Source organism: Taudactylus pleione, unplaced genomic scaffold (genome assembly GCF_031769625.1).
Source record: "Taudactylus pleione unplaced genomic scaffold, aTauple2 ptg000682l, whole genome shotgun sequence".
NCBI lineage: Eukaryota > Metazoa > Chordata > Amphibia > Anura > Myobatrachidae > Taudactylus > Taudactylus pleione.
The window spans coordinates 2375409-2400290 of NW_028285084.1; the positions used below are offsets into that span (position 1 = coordinate 2375409).

The following is a 24882-nucleotide window of genomic DNA, read 5'->3' on the forward strand; positions in this document are numbered from 1 at the left end:
TCGGTAGGGTCTCGCTGCCGCAAGCCCTTGAGTGCTTTTGGCTTTATCAGCACTCACGAGCGGGTCTGAATCAGGCCCTCATTTCTTACAAATGAAACATCAAAGATGTATGATTATAGACTGGATCCCTGATCGTGGTGCACATCTCCTAAAAAGGGAGGCTTACTGGATACACTTTTCGGACACCTTGTTGCCCAAAGGACAACATGAACAGAACTCTTTTAGTATTTTTCTTTAAGAGACGTGAGATTTTTTTTCTGATATGTCTCTGATTGAGATAAGGTGGCTGCTCTAACCTGTTGGTTCATCCATTGAATAATTGAGTCTATATAATAAAGATTTTTCTTTAAGTTTTTAATAAGATTGGCTTATATTTCAGAGTATTTGTATATGAATTGTTTGTATAATATTATATTCCACTTTTGTGATACCTATGTGGTGAGACTATGGGTGCGATACCGTGAACACCTACATTACATTTTGGTATGGTTTATTATCTTCGGTACCAGCACCGCAATTTGGATTGGATTAATTTAGTACCGACCTAGTGTGCCTTTTAAGACTATTGTTTACATATTGACTGCTATCACGTGATCGGGGACGTGGTTGTTTATGCACTCCATGTACAGTAGGTTGGAACACAGATGAATGCATAGCGCTGGATTCGATAATGCTGCTTCAATATTGGCTGATCGGCACCCCGGGACTGAAACTTCCGGCTTTGCACTCCACTAGTATGAAACGCGTGTGGGATTTAGTCTGTGGTGCGGATATAGGTGATCATTTCGCTCTGCTTAACGTGTTTTTGAACATTGGGCGTATGCTCTGACACTGTTAATGGAGTCTATTCGGATGCATAATGTTATATGTTAATGTCACTGCCAAAGGCTTACTGCGATCAGCTGACTGGTATTTCTGGGTATGCGATCCGCTACTGTGGAATGCTGACATACGTTGTCTGTAGCATGGTATTCTGTGGTAAGCAACGCTGCCTATACCACCTCTTTTTAATGATGACATGCTGCACTGTTATATGGATTCACTGCTGCTGTTTCTATGCACACACTTGATGAGGTTACTAATTGTGTTGGGCTGGTAATTGTTAATCAATTAAGTGGGAGTGTTCATGGTATGGTACTTATAGTCCTACTTGGATAGTCAGTCTGGTTTGTGACTTTGACAGCTGAGCATTGGTTTGAAAAAGGTCTTGTTATGGACCGAAACGTCGTCCCTGCACATGTACCCTGTTGATATGCTGTGAGTGAGTAAACACTATCGCGAGTGCGGCCAATTTTTTATACTATTATTGGGATCCCAGTGGAAGTTGGGATATCTCTTGTTAGTTGCACCCAAGCAAAGGATGGATATATATATATATATATATATAAAATCTCTTTTCTTCCACATGTGCCGCTCAATGTCTGCATGTTCTGTATTTTTTTCACCCAACCTTATCTGTATGTTTTGCACTAAGAGCCTGATTCAGACCCGCTCGCAAGCGGGTCTATTGTTAGGAAGTGTGCACGCGTGAGACCCGGAGCGAGCGAGAAATCACTTGCTCCGGCGCACGCATCCAAAAGGGGCTGCTATCGATGTTGATCGACAGCTTGCCCCATTTGGTAGGCGGGTCGGGGGGGTGGCTTGCCAAAAGGAGGCGTTCCCGAAGGAACGCCTGCCATTTGGGGGTGGCCCCACTGACATCACGAGTGATGTCAGTGGTAAGCTTCCGGCTCTATTAGAGCCAGAAGCTCACTGGGGCTTGCGGGAACGAGACCCTACCACAAGGGTCTCGTCGTAAGCCCGATGGTCGCGACCATCATGACCATCACCTGGCCGCTCGCAAATGCTGTGGGTGGTCACCCACAGCTATGTGAGTGGCCAGGAGGCCGGATTTAAAAAAAATATTAGGCCGCCCTGATTCAGAGCGAGCGCACGCTTTTTGTGTGCGGCTCTGAATCAGGCCCTAAGTCCCCCCCCCCATCTATATGTTCTCTATTATGAACCCCCACAGCTATAAGTTCTGTTTTGTGTTCCCACACCCCCTTGCCTATATGTCCTGCATGGTGCTTCCCCATCTGTATGTTCTGCATTGTGCTTCCCCACCTGTATGTTCTGCATTGTGCTTCCCCACCTGTATGTTCTGCATTGTGCTTCCCCACCTGTATGTTCTGCATTGTGCTTCCCCACCTGTATGTTCTGCATTGTGCTTCCCCATCTGTATGTTCTGCATTTTGCTTCCCCACCTGTATGTTCTGCACAGGTCAAAACAAAGGGAGGGGATATGTGATAGGATCACTGGTAAAGTGGTCTGTGGCAGGTACATTTGTCCAGATTCCTGTCCTATGTGTTCTAAAAAAAACCAGGAGAAGTCTGTGTTGTGAGCAGACTAGAATGTCTGTTTTTAGAAAAGCCGGTTTGGGACCTGGGGGTTGTGGGTGTGAGGAGAGGGTGGGCTCCACCCATGGCCACTCCAGGTTTTGGGCCTTGCAGCCTGGTAACAGGCTCATTAGGGCTTCCAGCTGAGAGTGGCCAAGATATGCTTGGTTTGTTTGGGGCTGAGTGTCTCACCTTGGAGAGCAGCCAGGGAGTTTGCTCAGAGACACTTGGAATCCTAGCAGTCCTGTGTTTTGTGGCTGGTGAGGGTATTAGGTCCTGCCAGGTTCTTGTAGTGAGGGAATCACTTGTAAAGTTAATGCCCAGACAGGGCTAGGGTTTATGTTTGTTTTCTTTATGTAATTTCTGATATTGTACAATAAAGACTGGCACCGACCAGCTTGTACTTGCATCCAGACTGGTGTGCTGTTTCCAGGCTGCTGTGTGTGTAAGGAAGGAGTCCATCTACCCCAGGAGAGGGACCCCTAACCCGACTGAACGTCACAATATATATACATAAATTAGGCAGCCCCTCAGATCCCAAACTGCTGAGCGCAGCAGACATCACCTGTTCTTCACCTGCTGTTCCGAGCTCAGAGGACAGCCAGCGCAGAGTTATCTGCGGTACCGCTCGTCACTTGTGGAATGCAGTGTGCACCGGCAGCTAGAGAGGAGAAGAGTCTCAGTAGTATTTAAAACACTGAGCCGACCGTGAGCCAATCACAGCTCGCGGCTGCTGCTGATTGGCTGGCTGCTGTTCCACGAGCTGTGATTGGCTCACAGTCGGCTCAGTGTTTTAAATGCTCCCGAGACTCCTCTTCTCCTCCTCTTTGGCTGCCGGTGCACACTGCATTCCACAAGTGACGTGCGGTACCGCACGTCACTCTGTTCCACACCTCTGTTACCCGGGCCCCCTCTCTCTCCGGGCCCTGGACTGGAGTCCCTGCAGTCCCCCCCCTGATGCCGGCGCCTGTATTCTGATAAGTGTGACCGCCGGAATCCCCGCAATCGGATATTGAACGTATTCCATTTTAGAACGTGATAACGTTACTGCGTAGTAAGTAATATCTTTGCTGGGCGTCATCAGGAGAGAAATCTCTACACAAACAAGTGTGTTTTCCATCTATTATTTTCTCTCCTTAATTTCTATCTCCCATCCTCTCCATCTGTGAAAAAGGTAGAGACATAGTCATGTGTTAGAGTTGAAATTGAAAAAGCATAGAGCTTGCACAGTCATCTTTCACACCTTTCATCTCTAGTAAATTCATTACCAACATTTAAATAGGAAAAAGTTCCAATAAAAATGTAACCAACTCTAGAGGAAGAATAAATAGACTATTACTCCGATAGAGTGCATGAGGGAATTATTTCACTTCACAGCCTCTGACTCTCATGAGTCACTGGTGTTTTACATCACTATGTGAGTATCATCTTCCTGCCTAAATGTATGGACTTTGCACAAGGAAATATAAAGGCACTTTTTATTTCTCTATCATTCCTTGTCTCGCATTCCCTTCTCAGCGGAGCAATCAAAGCAGTCTGGATTCTAAAACTAAAAGAGCTGCACAGTAATAACTAAGAAAAAAATGTCTTTGCTCAGAACCAAAGTGAAAAGAATACAAATAGGGTGCAGTATATGAAGCAGCACAAAGAAAGCTACACAGCTGCCAGTACTGTTTCTGTTTCTTTTACAGTGTGTGTGTGTGTGTGTGTGTGTGTGTGTGTGTGTGTGTGTGTGTATATATATATATATATATATATATATATATATAGAGAGAGAGAGAGAGAGAGAGAGATACTGTAATATATATGTATACAGTATATATAATCTATTTTGACAGATGAAGTGAATAACATTGATTATCTCATTACAAGGGGTAGGATATATTAGGCAGCAAGTGAACAGTCTGTTCTTGAAGTTGATGTGTTGGATGTAGGAAAATGGGCAAGCGTAAAGAATCTGAGTGACTTTGACAAGGGCCAAATTGAGATGGCTAGATGACTGGGTCAGAACGATAGGTCTCATAGGTCTCTTCCCAGCGGTGTTTCGTACCTACCAAAAGTGATCAAAGGAAGGATAACCAGTGAACTAGCATGAACTAGCAACTGGGTCACGGGCGTCCAAGGCTCATTAATGTACGTGGGGAGCGAAAGCTACCCCTTCTGGTCTTATTTCACAGAAATGCTACTGTAGCACAAATTGATGAAAAAGTTAATGGTGGCTATGATGGAAAGATGTCAGAATACACAGTGCATCACTGCTTACTGCGTAGGCACAAACTAGTCAAAGTGCCCATGCTGACACCTGTCTACTGCTGAAACTTCCTGCAATGGAGACAAGAGAGGACATGAAGCAAAAGAAGGTGGTGTCCTGGTCTGATGGATCATCTTACCTGGGGAAGAGATGGCACCAGCATGCACTATGGGAAGAAGGCAAGCAAGCAGATGCAGTGTGATGCTCTGGGTAATGTTCTGCTGGAAAACCTTGGGTCCTGGCATTCATGTGCATGTTACTTTGACATGTTGCTCCTACTTAAACATTTTTGCAGACCAAGTTCACCCTTTCATGGCAATTGTATTCCCTGATGTCTGTAACCTCCTTAAGCAGGATTATGCGCCCTACCACATTACAAAAATGGTCCAGTTATGGTTTGAGGAACATGACAAAAAGCTTCAAGGTATTGTCTTGGGCCTCCAAATTCCCCAGATATCAATATGATTGAGCATCTGTGGGCTGTGCTGGAAAAACAAGACTGAGCCACGGAGGCCCCACTTTGCAACTTACAAGACATAAAGGATCTGCTAATAACATCTTGGTGTCAGATACCACAGGACACCGTCAGAGATGTTGTAGAGTTCATGCCTCAATAAATCAGAGCTGTGTTGGCAGCACGTGAGGGACCTACACAATATTAGGTTGGTGGTTTTAATGTTATGGCTGATCGGTATATATTTATTATTATTATTAGCTGTTCCCCCGTGTATGATCCTTGCCAGCAAATGAATCTAATAATCATATATGTAAAGACAAAACAGGAAGGCACTAATAGTGTAGTAATTTGAGCCATTCAAAGCTTGTGAAGGATTTTGCTATATCTATAAAAGTAGGCCGTATCAACCAACTTATCTCTATATCCCTGAGGAAGTTGGCAACAACTAAATGCATTGGACAGTTTCTGGACGCTGTCAATGTGATTTCAACATACTGAAGTCCCACGCTGGTTTGGAGCTTCTGTTTGCTAGTCATGGATGGTTCCATCCTTCATGATTTGGATATATGAAACAAATTCATACATGGTCCATTTATCATCTGGCTCATCTTTTGAATGACAGTGAAGGAAAACATTTAAAGTGTCAGACACCCAGGGACGGCGAGAGCCGCTTCGGGCCCAGGTGAAGAAGGGAGCGTGGCCTAATCGTGGGAGGTGTGGCCACGCCCCCTTAGAAAAAAGAGGGAATTTTTTTTTTGCGGTGCTGGGGAGGGGGCGCTGCGAACCCCTCCCCCCCACAGGCATAGGAGACTGCTGTGGCTGCTACTTAGCAGCCGAGCAGTCTCCCAGTGCAGCCCAGCACACAGCAGCGTGTGCTGGGCTGCATTGTTGTATGAGGGAGGGGGGCTGGCGCCGGGCCCCTCCAGCAAGCCCAGGTAATTTGCACCCGCCCCCCCCTCTCGGTGCCCCTGCAGACACCAGATAAGCTTTATTTATTATGCATATTACTTACCTTTGCACAAGCTTTCAATGGTTCAAATTACTACAATAAGAGCACCTTCCTGTTTTTGTATGTGTGTGTGTGTATATATTAGGGGTGTGCACCGGCCACTTTTCGTGTTTTGTGTTTTGGTTTTGGATCTGGATCTTTCTTCGTGTTTTGGATCTGGATTGGTTTTGCCAAAACCACCCTTCCGTGTTTTGGGTTCTGGGTTTTGTGTTTTGGATCTGTATTTTTTTTTTAAAAAGCATAAAAACAGCTAAAATCACAGAATTTGTTGGTTTCTCTGCTCCTATGCTATTATTAACCTCAATAACCTTAATTTCCACTCATTTCCAGTCTATTCTGAACACCTCACACCTCACAATAGTGTTTTCATGTCCAAAAGGTTGCACCGAGGTAGCTGGATGACTATGCTAAGCGACACGAGTGGGCGGCACAAACACGTGACCCATCTAGGAGTGACACTGCAGTGGCAGACAGGATGGCAGTTAGAAAAACTAGGCCCCAAACTGTACATAATGCAAAGAAAAAAAAGAAGTGCAAGATGGAATTGTCCTTGGGCCCTCCCACCCACCCTTATGTTGTATAAACAGGACATGCACACTTTAACAAATCAATCATTTCAGCGCCAGGGTCTGCCACACAACTGTGGCTGAAATGATTGGTTCGTTTGGGCCCCCACAAAACAAGCTGGCAATTAATGTGTCCCTGCACAAACTGGCTCTACGGAGGCAAGATGTCATCCTCATCCTCCTCATCCACCGATTCCTCACCCTCTTCAGTGTGTACATCCTCATCCTCACAAAGTATTAACTCGTCCCCACTTGAATCCACCACCACAGGTCCCTCTGTACCTTCTGGAGGCTGGTCTCCCTGGAAGAGCTGATAATTCATTTTGATGAACATCATCTTCTCCACATTCTGTGGAAGCAACCTCCTACGCCTTTCGCTGACAAGGTTCCCGGCTGCACTAAACACTCTTTCGGAGTACACACTGGAGGGGGGGCAACTCAGGTAAAATAGAGCCAGCTTGTACAGGGGCCTCCAAATTGCCTCTTTTTCCTGCCAGAACAGGTATGGACTGTCTGACATGCCTACTTGGATGCTGTCACCGATGTAATCCTCCACCATTCTGTCAATGGTGACAGTATCATATGCAGTGACAGTAGACATGTCAGAAATTGTTGCCAGGTCCTTCAGTCCGGACCAGATGTCCAAACTTGGTCCTGCCTGCCCTGCATCACCGCCAGCGGGTTGCTTAGGATAAATAAGTTTTTTCCTGGCAGCCCCAGTTGCGGGAGAAAATGAAGAAGGAGCCGTTGACGTGTCACGTTCCGCTTCAGCTGACAGTGTGTTCACCAGCAGGTCTTTGCACCTCTGCAGGCTTGTGTCGGCCGGAAAGAGAGACACCACATAGGCTTTAAACCTAGGATCAAGCACGGTGGCCAAAATGTAGTGGTCTGATTTCAACAGATTGACCACCCTGGAATCCTGGCAAAGCGAATGAAGGGCTTCATCCACAAGTCCCACATGCCGAGCGGAATCGCTCCGTCTTAGCTCCTCCTTCACTTTCTCCAGCTGCTTCTGCAAAAGCCTGATGAGGGGAATGACCTGACTCAAGCTGGCTGTGTCTGAACTGACTTCACGTGTGGCAAGTTCGAAGGGCTGGAGAACCTTGCACAACACGGAAATCATTCTCCACTGCGCTTGAGTCAGGTGCATACCCCCTCCTTTGCCTATGTCATAGGTGGATGTATAGGCTTGTATGGCCTTTTGCTGCTCCTCCATCCTCTGAAGCATATAGAGGGTTGAGTTCCACCGCGTCACAACCTCTTGCTTCAGGTGATGGCGGGGCAGGTTCAAGAGTGTTTGCTGGCGCTCCAGTCTTCGGCACGCAGTCGCTGAATGGCGAAAGTGGCCAGAAATTTTTCGGGCCACCCAAAGCGTCTCCTGCACGCCCCTGTCGCTTTTCAGAAAATTCTGCACCACCAAGTTTATTGTGTGAGCAAAACATGGGACGTGCTGGAATTTGCCCAGATGTAATGCCCGCACAATATTGGTGGCGTTGTCAGATATCACAAATCCCCAGGAGAGTCTAAGTGGGGTAAGCCACTGGGCGATGATTTCCCTCAGTTTCTCTAAGAGGTTGTCGGCGGTGTGCCTCTTACTGAAACCGGTGATACACAGCGTAGCCTGCCTTGTAACGAGCTGGCGTTTCTGAGATGCTGCTACTGGTGACGCTGCTGCTGTTGCTGCGTAAGGTGATACATCTACCCAGTGGGCTGTCACAGTCATATAGTCCTTAGTCTGCCCTGTTCCACTTGTCCACATGTCCGTGGTTAAGTGGACATTGTGTACAACGGCATTTTTCAGGACACTGAGGACACTTTTTCTGACGTTTCTGTACAGTCTCGGTATCGCCTGCCTAGTGAAGTGGAATCTAGACGGGATTTGGAACTGGGGACACACTACCTCCATCAATTGTCTAAATCCCACTGCACTAATGGCGGATACCGGACGCACGTCTAACACCAACATAGCAGTCAAGGCCTCAGTTATACGTTTTGCTTCAGGATGACTGCTGTCGTACTTCATCCTCCTCGCTAAGGACTGTTGGAGGGTCAATTGTTTAGTAAAAGTAGTGGTGTTCCTACTTCCTCTCTGGGATGATGAACGACTCCCAGCAGCAGCAACAGCAGCAGCGGCAGCAGTAGGCGTAGCAATGCAGGATCCTCCAGAGGAATCCCGGATAGGAGAGTCAGTCATGCCAGTGACATGGCCTGCAGGACTACTTCCGATCCTGACTAAGGAGGAAATTGACGAGGAGGGAGTTGACGGTGTGGTTTGCAGGCGCTTGGATACAACAGGACAACGGGATTTAGGTGTCCCTGGACTGCTTACGGTCTTAGCCAAAGTTTCTGAACTTGACAGTAACTTTTTATGAACGCGCTGCAGGTGCCGTATAAGGGAGGATGTTCCTAGGTGGTTGACGTCCCTACCCCTACTTATTTCACCTTTACATATGGTACATATGGCAAGACAGTTGTTGTCCGGATTTGGATAGAAATATTGCCAGACCAAAGAGGTGGAATGTTTGGTCTTCTGCCCAGGCATGACCGTGATGGGCTTTTTCATCCCACGGACAACAACTGTCTCCCCCGGAGCCTGATTTAAACAAACCACATCACCATCAGAATCCTCCTCGCCAACTTCCTCCTCAGCGCCAGCTACACCAGTATCCTCATCCTGTTGTACTTCAACAGTGACATCTTCAATTTGCATATCAGCAAGTGGACTGTGGGTGCTCCTTTCAGCACTTGCAGGGGGCGTGCAAATGGTGGAAAGAGCCACCTCTTCCCGTCCAGTGCTGGGAAGGTCAGGCATCGCAACCACCACCACACTTGGACTCTCCTTGGGGATTTGTGATATCTTCTTAGAAAGCACAGTTCTTCGCTGTGCTTTTGCCAGCTTAACTCTTTTGATTTTTTTAGTGGGAGGAGGGCTTCCATCGTCATGTGAAGCTGAACCACTAGTCATGAACATACTAGGGATCGACCTTAGCCGTTCCTTGCCACTCCGTGTCGTAAATGGCATATTGGCAAGTTTACGTTTCTCTTCAGCTGATTTAAATGTCTTTTTCAAGGTCATTTTCCTGAACTTTGCCATTTGGGATTGTATGTGCCCTCTACTATGACATTGGGCATCGGCCTTGGCAGACGACGTTGATGGCATGTTATCGTCTATGTCATGACTAGTGGCAGCAGCTTCAGCACTAGGAGGAAGTGGTTCTTGATCTTTCTCTATTTTATTTTTATCTGAGAAAGTTTGGTCCTCCATTTATGTTATATCGATTTGATATATACGTGCGGCTAAACACAGAAAATAATTTTTTTTTTGGTTTGGACTGGAGTGTACTTTGTGGGTTACAGCACCCTTTAACGGTCAAGCCAGCCGGCCCTTTACTTATGACACAGGCGCACTCTTGGCACTACTTTGTTGATGCACGTGCGGCTACTGCGCACACAATTCACAAACACAGAAAATAAATTTTTTTTGGTTTGGACTGGAGTGTACTTTCGGGGGTTACAGCACCCTTAATGGTCAAGCCAGCCGGCCCTTTACTTATGACACAGGCGCACGCTTGGCACTACTTTGTTGATGCACGTGCGGCTACTGCACACACAATTCACAAACACAGAAAATAATTTTTTTTTGGTTTGGACTGGAGTGTACTTTCGGGGGTTACAGCACCCTTTAACGGTCAAGCCAGCCGGCCCTTTACTTATGACACAGGTGCACGCTTGGCACTACTTTGTTGATGCACGTGCGGCTACTGCGCACACAATTCACAAACACAGAAAAAAAATTTTTTTTTGGTTTGGACTGGAGTGTACTTTCGGGGGTTACAGCACCCTTAACGGTCAAGCCAGCCGGCCCTTTACTTATGACACAGGTGCACGCTTGGCACTACTTTGTTGATGCACATGCGGCTACTGCGCACACAATTCACAAACACAGAAAATAATTTTTTTTTTGGTTTGGACTGGAGTGTACTTTCGGGGGTTACAGCACCCTTAACGGTCAAGCCAGCCGGCCCTTTACTTATGACACAGGTGCACGCTTGGCACTACTTTGTTGATGCACGTGCGGCTACTGCGCACACAATTCACAAACACAGAAAATAATTTTTTTTTTGGTTTGGACTGGAGTGTACTTTCGGGGGTTACAGCACCCTTAACGGTCAAGCCAGCCGGCCCTTTACTTATGACACAGGCGCACGCTTGGCACTACTTTGTTGATGCACGTGCGGCTACTGCGCACACAATTCACAAACACAGAAAATAATTTTTTTTTTGGTTTGGACTGGAGTGTACTTTCGGGGGTTACAGCACCCTTAACGGTCAAGCCAGCCGGCCCTTTACTTATGACACAGGTGCACGCTTGGCACTACTTTGTTGATGCACGTGCGGCTACTGCGCACACAATTCACAAACACAGAAAATAATTTTTTTTTGGTTTGGACTGGAGTGTACTTTCGGGGGTTACAGCACCCTTTAACGGTCAAGCCAGCCGGCCCTTTACTTATGACACAGGCGCACGCTTGGCACTACTTTGTTGATGCACGTGCGGCTACTGCGCACACAATTCACAAACACAGAAAATATATTATTTTTTTAGCACTTGGGGGGAGCACCCCTGATGGACAGAGCACCCCCTGGACAACACTACAGCACTCCTTTAGGACTGGGACACTGCACAGGACTTTGGAGTGGACACAGCCCCTATGGAGAACTGACTGCACAACACAGTCCAGCCAGCCCCTATGGACTTTGAAGTAGTGGACACAGCCCCTATTAACAACAGCAGCACAACACAGCCAGCCCCTATGGACTTTGAAGTAGTGGACAACAGCAGCACTACACTACACTACACTACACAGCCCTAACTCCCACCCTCCCTCTTCACTGTCCACAGCCGAGTGAGAAAATGGCGCCGACGTGGGTACCTTATATAGGATCCAAAACCCGCGAGACTCGGAAGGCGGGATGATGACGTTTTGCCTCGATTTCAGATCCGAGTCAGGCGGGAAAAGTCGAGCCTGATTCGGATCGGACTCGGATCGGGGGGGCTCGGGGGGGTTCGGATTTCAGAAATCCGAACCCGCTCACCCCTAGTATATATATATATATATATATATAATATTTACACTGTCAGCGGCACTCCAGTATTTAAAGAATCACAAACGCAGATATCATCAACGTTTCGATGTATTTCTTACATCGTCATCAGGATACAAAACACATCAAAGTTACACTTACTTATACCCCTCCACCATACACCGCGTGCATCCCCACAGCTTCCGGGTTCCGGTCAGTGAGGACGCCCACAGATGACGTCATCATGCACGGCCCGTTGCCATGGTGATCCTTAACACTAAAAAACATAAAGACGGAAGGCGATATGTTATATAAGTACTAGCTCACCATAAATACTTAATAATCATACATATAAACTTATATAGGCAATGTTGTCATACTACAAATACAACCAAGTAATGCAGTGCATAGATGTAACATAAAAGTGGATGACACTAATGAATGAATAACAGGCATATACCAATTGCGTCAAAAATAAGAATAAGAATTATACCAATTATGTCAATTACCAGAAATGCTGCACATAAAAGTCTTTACATTTATATTCATACTGAAGAATCTAAACACATACCTAAAATAAAGCAGTGTTCGACACAAACCTGCAGTCGGGTGGTTACAGGCATTACATTCCTATTGCTTATACGAACAATTCCAGGCACAGATCTTAAGGCCTGTCCACCTATATAAAACAATGCAAGCCCAAGTTGTTTTTTACTTCAATAGTTGTTCCCTCGGAGTCCTACACGCTCTATTCCTGGCATTAAACAATAGCTCCTGGTCATATCCCCTAGACTGAAAATCATCCATTATACTTTTAATTTTAAAAACATCCGCGACTGGGTAGGTTAGGGTAGGTATAAAATCCCACACATGGATGATCCCTATACATATTTTTTTTTTGATTGTTGGTGTTTCACTCATTCCGGGTGAGTGGGATTACAATTTTTTATGTAACCACACCTCTTTGGAAGGCCCATCTGTTTATATTGGACTACTTTTTTTATGTTGATTTTTATGCTGCTTTGTTTGGAGAATAAAAATATTTTTAACCAAGAATTCTGAACATCTGCACTTTATGAAGTGATGCTATATAAACTTGACGTTTACTGGAATATGTTGGTATGGTATTGCTGATTGAATACCCAGAGGGATAAACCCGCTGAGACGACCCACTGGGATATATAAAGATACCTTTTGTGGAACATCTAAACCTGAATTCAGGTGAGTTTGTTCCCTAAAGGGGGATACCCGCATGTAATACCCTTAAATTTAGATTGAGGAGGAGATATGAAAGATAACTTTTGATGAATGCATCTCACCTAGGATAGGTGAGTTACTCACTAGCTCATCTCGATCATACCTATAATATTTGGGATTTATACACAGACTTTGTTTTTGTTTCTCTTCTTTTTATTGAGAGGAAGATTCCATAGTACGTCGGGAACCAAAAGAGAAAGACAGCGCCCTGTGGACCATTCATTTGTGTTGTTTATATGTATCAAGGTGTAGTGCGCCTCAGAGTGGACTAGGGCTGCAGTCTAGGAGTGCAGGCTGTTGTGGTGATATTTTTTTGTACCGTTTAGGTTAAACATCTTGTTTTCCCACATCTATGGCATCCCACACTTGGACTAGGTAACCACATATGGATCTTACTGTTATTGGAATCTATTTTTACTTTCCTCAACATGCTGGGAGCTAATATCTTTTTTAAATTCTTATTTTTCTTAAAGGTTACTTTTAATTGTGGTGTGAGGGCAGATTGTAGAATTGGATCATGTTGCAGAATCTTAAAATTCTCCTTCAATATATTTTTAATAGTGATAGATTGGCTATTACATTTTTAAATAAATTGCATTTGAGTAGATCCTAGTTCTTTATAATTTTTGTTACTTCTTAAGACTTTTGGTTTTATTTTGATCAATTCAGACCTATCACTCATCTCTAGTTTGTTATAAGCCGCCCATAATAGGGATTGAGGATAACCTCTAAAATCTTGGAACATAGTACTTGCTTGCAACTTAAAATCTTCCAAAGAGGAACAATTATTGCGTAACCTCCCAAATTGACCCAAAGGAACATTTTTGAGCCATGGTCTATAATGACTGCTTGTATAATGTAGAAAATTATTTGTCAACTGTTTTTTTTTTTTTTTTATAATTTTTTGTAACAATATTTTGCTCTAAGCTGGAAATGGTCAGATCCAAGAAATTGACCGATACACGATCAAATGTATGTGTAAATTTTAAATTATTATTATTAAGGTGTGAAACAAATTGAAGTGCTGTGTGCTCTTCCCCATCCCAAATAATAAATAAATCATCAATATATCGGCCATAGTAAACTAGGTTTGCGCCAAATGGTCCCTCCCATATATACTATTGTTCAAAGCGAATTGGGTTAGAGTAGAGGTAGAGAAACGGATTGACATTCAAAAGGTCCTGGGTTCTATGCCCATATAATCTGGTTGGTTTATTTTATTTTGTTTATTGTGTGTTCACTTAATATCTTATGTATAGATCATTACTGAGGATATCTCATTAATTAGGTTAGAGTAGAGGTAGAGAAACGGACTGATATCCAAAAGCGTTTCTATTCCCATTAAATCTAGTTGGTATATTTATAGATTTTTAATATATTTTATTATTATCTTTTAAATAATGTTTATGCATTATTAAATGTTGAAATAAGTCTGATGGAATAGATTATTTGGTGGAGAAGGATTATATATTTCTATATATAAGTTGAATATTTTTACTAGATACATGCTATTTAATTAAAAGTCTAAAGGAGGTGGCTTATGAGGTGGAATCCTAATAGGTGTAATTAATTAAGTAATTAAGGCACTAATAAGAAGGAACTCACTTGGATATAAAAAAGGTCCATATGGAGGAGCACAATACTCTTTGAAAAAGCCCCCAAATAGCAGAGCAAAATGCGTCAAGGCTGGGACACTGGACCCACATTTGTTGCCTGCAGTCACCTGCCATTATCCGAGGAGATCCGGAGAGTTACACGCCGCACAACTTTATTGGACGTTCACAACATATTGAGGTTGAGGCGGGGTGGCAGACGCGATCTACAGGACACCCTACATTTGCAAGGTAGTCACGGCCCCAGACCCTCCTGTTGGAGATATTGCCTCCCTCTAACATATTTATGTCCAGCTTAAGCTGTTACTACTAGCAACATCTATTTCTGTTGCTGGATAGCTTCCATTGGAGAAGTGACAGTGTTCAATTTTTTTTCTCCTGAGTGCATGATCTCATGTGATTTGTTCTGGAAATCTATCTATCCAAACACTATGTATGAAACATAGAGACATACCATCAAGTACAATAGTATTTGCCTGTCATTCTGGTCTCACTGCAGGTGCGGACTACAACTACCGAATACTGGTATATACCAGTTCTTTTTTAGGATCCACCTCCTCTAGATTTAATACAGCTATGATCTGTGATTTTTCATAGTATTTGCAATGTATATGACACTTTGATGTCCATTTTTATATATTTTATTGTATATGTGTATAAACAATTTAATTCTGTTTTACTTTTGACCGGTAAAAATTGATATATTACACTAATGTTTGTCTGATATTAAATTATTTTATAATTTCATTGCTAGCCATCTTTTTTATGTATCCCAATTAGCGCAAAGAAGTAAATTGGAAAACGATAGTTCTTATGTAAAACAAAAAGCAATGAAATTCACATCATTAAGGCTGATGCCTTAATGGATGTGTTCCTTGCGCAATGCAGAGATGGCATGCCATCACACCCTGTGGTTAACTGCAGATTCAGCACTCTCACAGAGTAAGATTGCTATCACTCACACAATGGTGGAGTTGCTGATTCACAGTCTTGTATATATATTTATATATTTCTTCTTCAGGGTCCACAGGATCCACCTTGGGGGTATGTAGTTGGAATGATCCATTTTACCAAACAGCTTACAGCTTTGGAGCTTCCAGCATGCACAGGTCCTCCTCCCTATATACCTCAGCCACAGGCATTGTTTTTTTGTTTGGTGCGTGGCAAGTATCCAGACACACGGGTTTTAACATCCTACCTTTACCCCGGAGGGGCTGGTCAGTTGATTCAGAGTTTATCTGCATTAGCATTTAAATGTATTTATGCATTTGTATGTGATTGTAGTGCTAGCTGCTGTATTATACTGCCTTTTATTTTCAAAACTGTCAGATATACCTATCACTGTGTTTCTCCTCATCCCTCTGAAAAGGTGTGTGAGGTTCTTTCATTTGTGAAAAGGTCACATTGCATTTATATTTTACACCTTAAACCTGTTACACATTGCCATGTCTAAATGTAAAGGAGAGAAGGATGAGCCGCCGGTGCTGAAGTCATATAAATCCTGTTTGGCAGGCCTGTCTGAGCAGGATTTTGTGCAAGATGGGTTGTGTAGTGTCTATTGTAAATGGCCACCTTTTCTATCTTGCACTCCTGCACCAGCACAAGAGTCACCCTGTGTGGCCTTTTGGTCTCAGGTTTTGTCACATTTAGTGGACAGGGCCGCAGCGTCACGAGCTCCTGCTATGATACTGTCTCCTGCTATGGGGCACCCACAGCATTTGCATCCTTCTATGTATGTCCCCCATTAATCCCTTTTGGTTTGATTCTTCTGCTCATTCTAGTCAGAGTATGCTGCCATCTATAGCCCCTCAGCAAGTAATGCAGGCAAATAGACCAGTGGCGGTAAAACAGGGACATAAGAGAGGTTCTCTTCAGACATTGCCTCATTCTGATTCTGACTCAACCTCCTCATCACACTCTGATGCTCAGAGTTCTGGGTCTTACTCAGTGGAAGAAAACCATCAATCCTCTGTGGATGTTACACTCAGTATAGAGGAAGAGGAGGTTCCGCTGAAATCTAAGACTCCGGTCTTTAGGCATCAGAAGGTGGCTAACGATTATTTTCCTCAGTCTGAGCAACTGACGAATCTCATGTCAGAAGCATGGTGAACTCCAAATAAACATTTCCATGTTACAAGGAATTTAATCTATCGATACTCATTTGAACTTGGTGAATGTAATAAATGGGAAGTTCCTCCAACGGTAGATGCTCATGTAACGAGATTGATCAGGAGCTCTACATTACCTATTCCTGCAGCATCCTCATTAAAAGAGGCTACAGATAGAAAACTTGATAACTATTTAAAATCAGTGTTTTCATTATCTGGGGCTATTACTAGACCAGCTATGGCTGTAGCCTGGGTAGCCAAAGCTATGGAATGATGGACTACGTCTGTGGAAGATAGCATACCTGATGCTACCAGAGAACAGCTGTCTTATATCTGTCAGATGCAAGAAGCAGCTGTGCATATGTGGGAAGCGGTAATTGATGCAGGTATCTTGGCTTCAAGGGTATCGGCAACTTCGGTTGCAGCTCGAAGAACCCTGTGACTAAAAACCTGGAAAGTGGATACAGGGTCCAAGAAGCCCCTGAAGTCTTTGCCTTTTGTTGGGAAAGTACCGTTTGGACCAGAGTTGGATGACATAGTGACTTCTCTGGCAAAATCTAAATCTGCTGGGTTACCATCTACGACTATCCCTAAGTATAGGCAGTCATCAGCTCAGTCCTTTTGCCCACCGAGTAGGTGAAAGGGGCAGTCTTCCTCTAGAGAGGATAAATCCCACAAGAAACCGCAGACCAGGATATCTTGGTCAACCAGAAGTCCTGCTTCCAAGGCGGACGGTAAGCCCACTGCCTGATGGGGCGAGCCTCCCCCTAGGGGGTCTCAGGGTTGGAGGCCGACTTCTACAGTTTTCTCATGCCTGGCATCAGACGACTACGGATGCCTGGGTTCGAGAGGAGGTGGTCTCTCATGGTTATGCTATCACGTTCCTAAGACATCTCCCTCATAGATTTGTTGGTACAACCCTTCCTTCACATCCGGTCAGGGCTTTGGCCTTCCGGGAGGCTATTGGTGCCCTCCTGAAGTCAACAGTCATAATCCCTGTTCCTGTGACGCAACAGCGAAGGGGTTACTAAAATTTGTTTTTGATTCAGAAACCAAATGGGTCGCATCGCCCTATCCTGAATCTGAAATCTTTCAATAGATTCATCCATGTGCCCAAGTTCCGTATGGAAACCCTAGGGTCAATTATGCTGGCGATGGAGCCTAGAGATTTCATGGTCTCCCTGGATATACAGGATGCGTATCTACATGTTCCTATTGCACGATCTCACCAAGGATTTCTCAGTTTGGCGGTAGATCAGCAACATTACCAATTTCAGGCTCTACCCTTCGACCAAGATAATGGCAGTCATTACTGCTCACCTCAGATGACAAGGAGTCAGAATATTGCCATATTTGGACGACCTCCTGATATTAGCACAATCTCAGGAGAGGTTACAATGTAATCTGCAGATGACAAGAGCACGGCTGGATAATCAATTGGAAAAAGTCTTCTCTTTCTCCAACTCAGCAGATGGTGCACTTGGGGGCGCTGCTGGACTCTCTGAGGTAAAGAATTCTTCTATCAGAGGACAAGATTGCAGCACTATCTCGTGTGTGTGCAGTCTACTCTGCAAGCAGGAAGTGTCAGTTGACTTGGCAATGCAGGTGCTGGGCTCCATGGTATCCACATTCGACATGGTGGCTTATGCCCAGTTCCACTCCAGGTCCCTGCTACAATGGATTCATTGGGATGGGCAGTATCATCGGATAAAGTCTCAGAGGATTCGCATCTCGCCAGAGGTTCAGCTTTCCCTCACTTGGTGGCTGCAGACAACTCATTTAGACAAGGGTCACCCGTTATGGGTCCCAGATTGGGTACTCCTCACCATGGATGCAAGTTTGCGAGGATGTGGAGTGGTGCCATGTCATCACACCTTTCAGGGAAGGTGGACGGCTCAGGATAGTCACCTACCGATAAATATTTTGGAGCTTCGTGCAGTGCACATAGCGCTCATTCTGGCACAGGACCTCCTTCATGGCAGACCTGTCCAGATTCAGTCTGACAATGCGACTGCAGTGGCCTACATCAACCATCAGGGAGACCTCATGTCATCACGCCACAACCACAAGGTCCCCAGGAAAAGGTCCAGGACAAGGGACCCCTCACCCGCCCTCATGGACACTCTGGCAATGAGGTGGGACTTCAGGTTGGCATACTTGTTTCCTCCAATCTCCCTCCTTCCAAGGGTTTTCAGAAAGTTCAAGCAGGAATGTGGCAGGATATAACTAATAGCTCCTACCTGGCCCAGGAGACATTGGTTCACTAATCTGACATGTCTATCCATAGACAGTCCTCTTCCACTGCCTCTACGACCGGATTTGCTAGTGCAGGGTCCCTGCCTATATCCGGATTTACCTTGGCTGGCTATGACGGCATGGCTCTTGAGGCTTCCGTTTTAAAGGCCAAAGCTTTCTCTACTTCTGTGATCCAGATGATGCTGAGGGCAAGGAAGCCTGATTCGGCCCGCATCTATCACAGGATTCTTTTTTCTTTGGTGTTCCCACAAAAAATATGACCCTAAAGTTTTCAAGGTTACGCAAGTGCTTGCTTTTCTTCAGGCTGAATTAGACTTAGGTCTTCATCTGGCGACCTTGAGAGGTCAGGTTTCTGCATTATTATTGTGGTCCCAGCACAAATTTGCTCCCCTGCCAGATGTTAGATTTTTGCAGGGGGTTCTCCATCTGCAACCTCCGTTTGTCCCTCTACCGTGGGATTTATATTTGGTTCTCAGGGCACTGCAAGCTTCTCCTTTTGAGCCCTTGGATAAGGTGGACCTTAGATGGTTGACAGCGAGGATGCTTTTTCTCCTTGCTATTTCCTCAGCTCGCAGAGTTTCTGATTTGGCAGCTCTGTCATGTCACTCCCCATAATTTATTTTTCAGCAAAATAGAGCTGTCCTCCATACTAGAGCGGGTTACCTTCCAAAGCTGGTATTCCTTTTGCATAAGAATAAGGAAATTGTAGTCCCGGCCTTTGAGTCTTCAGACCTTTCTAAGTGTGAAGCTTCCCTGGATTTGCTACGAGCATTGCATATCTATGTGGATCGTACCAACTCCATCAGGAAGTCATATGCGCTCTTTGTGTTAATATGAGTTTCACAAACGAGGCTGGCCAGCTAACAAAAAAACTTTGGCTTGCTGATTGCATATGACTATTTCACAGGTCTATACACAGGCTGATCTCCCTGTCCCGAACAAGGTGACAGCACATTCTACTCGGTCTGTGGGACCATCGTGGGCGGTTAGACATGGCGCCTCGGCTGAACAGCTGTGCAAGGCAGCCACTTGGTCTTCCATCCATACCTTTATCAAATTTTATGCATTTGATACTTTTGCCTCCAAGGATGCTTTTTTTGGGCGGCATCTCTGCTCAGGACAGTCCCCACCCTTAAGGGAACTGCTTTAGGACATCCCCAAGGTAAATCCTGTGGACCCTATGGACCCTGAAGAAGAAAAAGTTATGGTATAACATACCTCAGTTAACTATTTTTCCATATCATTGCTTCCACCAGACTCAGAGTACACTCTAGAAGGATCCATGCTTTTGTGCTGTTGACTCCATATCCTCACGCTACCATCTGTATTGTGTAATTAAATACAATATTTTGTTAGACCACAGGACCCATTTCCATTAATTTACTGTCCAATTCCTGTGTTCTGAACAAACGCGAGGTGTTTCAACTTGTTTGCAGCAGATAGCAATGGCGTATGGACAGGTCTTATGCTTCTGTAGTCCATCCAACATAATTATGATGTAATGTGTGGCGTACTGTTCATTGAGAGGCCATGTGAAAGAATTGGTCCCTGATTTAGAGTATCCGTAATTTGATGCACTGTTGCTCATCTGTGGGACGGAACAAGTCTGCCCACTCAAGCATCCAGTAGTCGTTTATGACCACAATCCCTGTTCTCATATCTAGTCTTTTGTTTATTGTTCCATTCTGTGTAGACAACTGCTGCTCTCAAAAAGTCACCAGTACAGCTGTTTTGCTAATGTTTGCACCAATGCTACAAGAGCCAACAATCATTCCATGCTCAGTCTGTCAGATTGTGTCATATTTACCATTTATTTCACAACTGATACTACTCATTAGTCTCTGCATACTTTCGCCTTTCCGTTCATATACAGATTCAGGTTACCTACGTCAGCATTATCTGTGTAACAGTGTATGTACGGAATGGCATTGAAATGCTGGCGGCTGTTCAGCGGCTGCCCGACAGGATGAAAATCCCAACAGAGGCAGGTAAGTATGCTAACCTCCCCTGCCCTCCCCCCCTTAACCCTCCCTTAGTGGTGTCCACCCCTAACCTCCCCCCTAGCGCTTAACCCTAACCTCCCCCCCCCCTCCCAGGGTGCCTAACCCCCCTTACTGCTTCCTAAACCTAACCCTCCCAGGGGGGTGCCTAACCTCTCCCTGGGGGTGCCTAAACCTAATACTCCCCCCTAGGGGTGCCTAACCACCCACCGAAAACTTAATGCCGCTAAATGCCCTAATCCGAACCCTCCCCCTCCCACCCCGCCCCCGCGGCTAACAGGACTGGCGCTCTGGACTTACCTTGTTCGGGCACGTGTCATCCTGGAATCCAGCGTCGGGATTATGGTAGGCGTCGGTATTTTGAGGCCTATCATAAATCCCCAGCTGGCATTCTGCTGTCGGGATTGTGACCGGCAGCACATAACTACATCCTGTATGTATATATGTGTATATACAGTATATTTATACTAGTTTGGATACCCTGTGTTGCCCGGGATGAAGCCTGGACCCTGAAGTACACTGCAGCCTTCATTTTTTACATTGTCTTCACATATAACCAGGATAAGTATGCAAATTAGGAGTAAATGAAAATGCAGGCAGTGTATTCTCATACCGTTTGGAATGGAGTATATCAGGAGCAGACTGACCTACAGAACAGAAATCACTATACTGTAGCTTCCAAAATCACTTGAGTCAGAAATCACTGCAGAACAAAGGGGTTGATTCAGCTGCAGACGGATATGCTATTGCAGCAGCTAACATGTTAGCAGCTGCGATAGCTGTAATATGGTAATGCAGTAGGAGGCGTTATGTCTCCTGCATGCATTACTGATCCGAGCTCCGTCCAAGGATCATCTGCAATCCCTTTGGCTGGCTGAGTGACCATGGGGTCACACAAGCTAGCAGTCGCAGATAAGTAAAAGAAGCCAGGAAATCTCCGTCAGCCGACTCCAAGTCCATTCCCAAAGCGGTGGTGACACGCCTCCGTTTAGTGAAAGGGAAGCTGTCATCACCCACTCCCAGCCCAGAAACAGCAGCAGACTGTCAATCATGACAGACTGTTGCCAGACTGCATGAAGGATCGTCTACTCGAACTGTACATGTGCAGTACAGGTCAGGCGCATGCACAGATTCCCGATAATCAACAATCTGCATGATCCCTGTCACTGCGTCCACAGCATAAATCACTCTGCAGACCAACATTGAATAGGGTTGCAATCATGGGTGGCATGGCGGGACTGGAGTCCTGTTCCCGGACAGTAGGAGGCCTGCCCGCAGTGGCACTGTGTGGTTTCGGTAAATCTCCCCTGCTGTGTGTAATCTCCATATGCTAAGCTTTGCCAGGATCAAAGATTGTGGATTGATTATGCTGGCTGCCACAGTCAGAATGGATCGAGTGGAATGCATCGAGTGCTGAGCTGCTCATGAGCCTGCCAGAGTGTGTACGAAGCCAGCTTCTCAGCCCCAGAACCTGTGTAATTTAAGAGTGTGTGACAGTGTGTGGCCCTGACAAAGTTCAAACCTAGGCAACAACCTAATCCTGGTCAAACTAGACCACCATGCCAAGTTTGGTGGAGCTAGATCCAAAACTCTGGCCATGCATAAAGGACAGACAGACACGCTTTCTCGCTTAATATATAGATATTTATTGTGTGTGTGTGTATGTGTGTATATGTGTATATATTACTGTATGTAAGAATACATACTGGTATTATGAATCAGGCTGCATCTCCCAATCTCACCACAGCCTCCTGCATCTCATAAGTCTACTGCTTCTTTACTCTTGCCTCCTGCATCTCACAAGAGAATCGGTATGTAATGCCAGCTGTCAAGGTGCCTCCTGTCAAAATACCGACAGCGGCATCCCGATGGTTGGTATCCCGACAGGGGTCGGTTAAGTATACTTCCCCTTCTCCCCCTAACCCTCCCTTTTTGTAGACTAACCCTAATCCTCCCCAACCTGCACAATAATCCTCCCCACCCCGCACCCTAACCCTCCCCGTTGGTGCCTAAACCTAACTTCCCCCCTTAGTGCCTAAACCTAAACGCCCCCCCCCCAGTGGTGCCTAACTCTCCCCCCTAGGGGCGCCTCACCCTAACCTCCCCCCCAAAAAAAACCTAACCCTGATATGCTGCCTAAACCTAGCACTCCCTCCCCCCGGCTAACATCTAAAGAAGCCCCGGACTTACATCGTTCAGACTGGTGGCCTTCTGGATTCCGGTGTCGGGATTACGATAGGCGTTGGTATTTTGATCTTAAGTCTAGACTTTCGGCGTCAAGATCCAAACATGCGGCATGCCGTCCACCGGTCTGATAACTACATCCCCTCACAATAGCCTCCTGCTTCTCACTACTGCCCTCTTCATATTACCACAGCCCCCTGCATCACACCACAGGCCTCTGCACCTCACTCCTGCGCCATACATCTCAGCAGTGCCCCAGCCAGCCCTGGAGCTGGCTGGGGCTCAGCCATTGGGATTTGCTGAGAAGGGCAGGAGGATCATGGATGAGAGATTTGTATTGCAGCTACCGTGAGCATTATCAACAGCATGTTCCTGGGGCTGGGGCACCTGTACATATTTCCACAGCCTCCATGCGCACCCCTCCCCGGCTGCCAAACATGGCAATGAGCAATGTGCTCTTTCACAATGTACCCTGTAATACCTGGGCTTCTTGTTCCTCGCCATGGTACCCCTGTCTGACAATACCACTGACTTCCATGGGAGGTGCCTCCTGTTCACCGAGGGTCTGTGGCTGAGCGGGAACATCATGCTGGAGAGGGAGCACTTCACAGTGGGGGAGTGGTGGCCAGGGTCCGTCTGCAGGTTCAGCGTAGGGATGGACATCGGAATCAGATGGTGACTAACCATCGATGGTTTGGTTCTTATAGTAGTGTTTTACCATTTGATGGTGGTGGTCTGATGTTTGCCACCTTCGAAAGGAAATCATTTGAGGGTGTTTAGATGGTTATTTTTTATTTCCTGATAGCCATGCCTCCTTTGGCTCCTTTCTGACCACTGTGTCTGCATCATTGGAGGCTGTCTCTCACTGTCTGCCTCAGATGTGACCCTTCTAAGTCCCTGACTCCCACTCCTATCTAGTCTGCTGCTAACCAACATGGCATATTGCTAGCTCTGACTGGCTCTCACTGTCTCAGAGAGCCAATCAGAGTGCAGCCCTCACACCTGCAGCATATGCAGTAGTCAGTTACACACACACAACACTGTTTCAGCACCATCGGCAGTTCCTATATAGAACCTTGGTGCAATATTTATTTATGTGACTAATTCACTAAAATTGTCACTGCTCGGCTCCCTTTTGTCACAGATGAATAGTTCACACACCTAAACTTTCCTCCACCAATGCTGTATAGAATAGTGAAAACCCCATCAAAATTCATCCAGTGGTTCAAGAGATTAGCCCGAACTAACACACAGACCCCTGAACCGAGAACTTTATTTTATATATGAGAGAGAGAGAGAGAGAGAGATTGACTATATGAAGAGATCAATGTGTATGTAATCCCTTGATATGTGACTTATCCTTTATTAATTAAGCACCATTCTACTATGCAGCACTACCAAAAGATAAAGATGACCCTTGTCCAAATGGGCTTATAATGTAAAATGGGTGTGGGGTAACTATATAAACAACGTAGTGAAATAACATTAGTTCCTGTGAAAAGTTTAAGACCGTACAATTATCAAGCACCAATATTAAATACTTAATTGAATGGCATTTGTGAGCAGCTTCTGATGGTACAGTTGAAATACGAAGAGAGTGGAAGTTACATGAATTAGTCTGATCACAGTAGGTTGATATCTTAAATTAACCTCCTTCCATTTCTAGTTCTGGAGAAAATGTTTGCTTTTGTGGGGCATGTGCCCTCATATGATTATACAG

The 24882-nt window shown here is 45.3% G+C and overlaps 1 protein-coding gene across 2 annotated transcripts in view; it reads left to right on the forward strand.

The window, feature by feature from the left end:
* Positions 1-24882, forward strand: part of ACACA (acetyl-CoA carboxylase alpha) — a 532248-nt gene that overhangs the window by 411456 nt on the left and 95910 nt on the right. The window lies entirely within an intron of this gene.